Source organism: Triticum urartu, chromosome 1A, assembly GCF_056163025.1.
Source record: "Triticum urartu cultivar PI428250 chromosome 1A, HENAU_Tu73, whole genome shotgun sequence".
NCBI classification, from domain to species: domain Eukaryota; kingdom Viridiplantae; phylum Streptophyta; class Magnoliopsida; order Poales; family Poaceae; genus Triticum; species Triticum urartu.
In genome coordinates this window covers 529,922,226-529,924,563 of record NC_141873.1, presented here as the reverse complement: position 1 = coordinate 529,924,563, position 2,338 = coordinate 529,922,226, and positions in this window count along the sequence as shown.

The following is a 2,338-nucleotide window of genomic DNA, read 5'->3' as shown; positions in this document are numbered from 1 at the left end:
CAAATCTCAGAAAAAATGGATGACCTCAGATGTACCAACCGTGCAAAATGACTTTGCGCTGGCTACACATGGAGGCCCATTATTAACTACTGGCGTGGCATGTTCTAAGAGGAAGAGAAGGTCCAGCTCCAGGTTCGGCTCAGCCACCTGGGAGCTATGCTCTTGTGTGTGGGGTTACGGTAATGTAAAGACTGAGGTCTTTTTTGGTTTGGAGAAATTTCATAGAAATTATAGATGATATGATTCTCATAGGATTTTTTCCTTAAGAACCCTTTGGTTCATAGAAATGGATTCTTATTTTTATATAGGATTGGTTCATATCCTATAGGAAAATAAAAATGAGTCTAGACTCAATGAAAAAATTCTTTTGGTGTGAACCAAATGACATCTCGTTTTCTATTCCTACTCATAGGATTTGAGATACATGTCATCTCATTTCTTACAAATTTCCTATTCCTACGATAATCCTATCCTATGAACCAAAAGAGGCTTGAAAGGCTCTTTTCCCTTCCCACTCTTCCTTCCTCCTGGCCTTCCGCTCTATTCTTCCCATCCTCGTCCCAAACTTCTCTAGATTTGTATCGTGAGAGAGATAATTGAATCAACTTACATAAGGTACGTAACATGTAGATGCTCACAACATGACATACACTCAACCCTATGAACGCACATACGCACATCCTACTCCTTTGAGAACCTCTAAAATACTGAGACGGAATAATATCCTGAGATTAATGAAGTCGCCAAAGATGCCTTCATAGTCGACGGGAACTTCTGCCCTCACTGAACTCACATTGTCGAAAGATTTAAAATAAATCCAGAATAGTGCGACCACGAGTGTCAAGTCTAAGACTTGTACCCTGATGGGTTGATTCGACCACAAAGAACATAACCATCCGAGTTACATTCAGTTTGCACTCTATAACACTAGTACAGAAAAGCCCAGTGGCGACGTGGCAAAAAATGCCTTGGTGGCTTGGACACCTCACACCACGAATATGGCGCCATTGAGAAAAAAATGGTGGTGTTGGCGGCCCACGCCACTCGTAATGCAAATACTGCAATACAAATACTGATGGCGTATCCGACGCCAACAGTAATATTTCATCATCAATGACATGTCATGTTGGCGCCATGCCGGCCTCCATGGTGATGACTTGTTCCACCCTTGGTGGGCCAGCAACTACCTGCCATTGCACCTGAGAATGTCCACCTCGTGGTTGCATTTGCCGCCAACATGAATAGAGTGAAGCGAGAGGAAGCCTAGTGTGGGTGGCGCCTGGCCTGCGGCATAAACCAGCGAACTTACAAAACAACACAACCGTCTTAAGGAAAAGACCGTGGCCTCCCCCCTGCATGTGCGGGGCAACACATGAGGGTGGCGCGGTGCACGTCCCACTTGTCGCAGCTGAACTAGCCCAGTGTTGCCGAAGACACCAATAGGCGGGTCCGACTGGCCCATCATGCACGGGACCTCACACGCGAGTGAGTTGAAAAACCCACAGGATGGTCGACCCGCGTGTGCTCGCGATACATTTGTCATGGACCTTCGAGGCGGGTCGCCCGGGTGTGCCCTGTCCAGGCAAATTGAATGCCGCAGAGAAATCCTGAGAGGCCCCACGGCATGCCACCTGGGAACTGACGGTACCGAGGGCACTCTCGCCCATGAAGTCCCGGATACTCCAACATTCTTTATTGGAGTAATAATTTAGTCTATAGGTGTAGCATAACTATTTCGTAGATAACGGCGGGACTCGTTGGTGGGTGTGTTTTATCCTTGTGGGTATGAGCATGGTACATGTGCCAATCGGTGGGAGTACTTGAAAAAGTAAATACAATGGCTTTTTTGCCCTCAATTTTTTTGATAGAGCAAAGCTGCAACTACTACTAGTCCTAGCATCATATATACCTCCTGTTTATATACTAGAGCCGTGAGTGGTGACATGACCCACATAAACAAATATGCAGACCGTCTCTCCATCTGTTTGCCCGAGCTTCATGTCTTGAAGTGAAAAAAAACTCTGTCGCAATTGCTATGTTGACACAACCATGCTTATGTATGAGCGGCATTGGGAAAAAAGCCTCCACGTCCATGAGATCTTTAGGCTGTGTTCGGTTGGCATGGTTTTGAAGGGGTTTGGCAGGGATTAAATCCCATACAAGTCAAATCCCTGCCAAAACCACTCCAATCCCTTTGAGACAGGGTGTAACCGAACAAAGCCTTAGGGATATCCCATCTTTAGCCTCAAGTCTTTCCCATGTTACCAGGATGTGCTTCACTCCTTGACGCATGCTTGCACCGATCACTTTGACTTGTGATGGAGCATGATTCCAATGC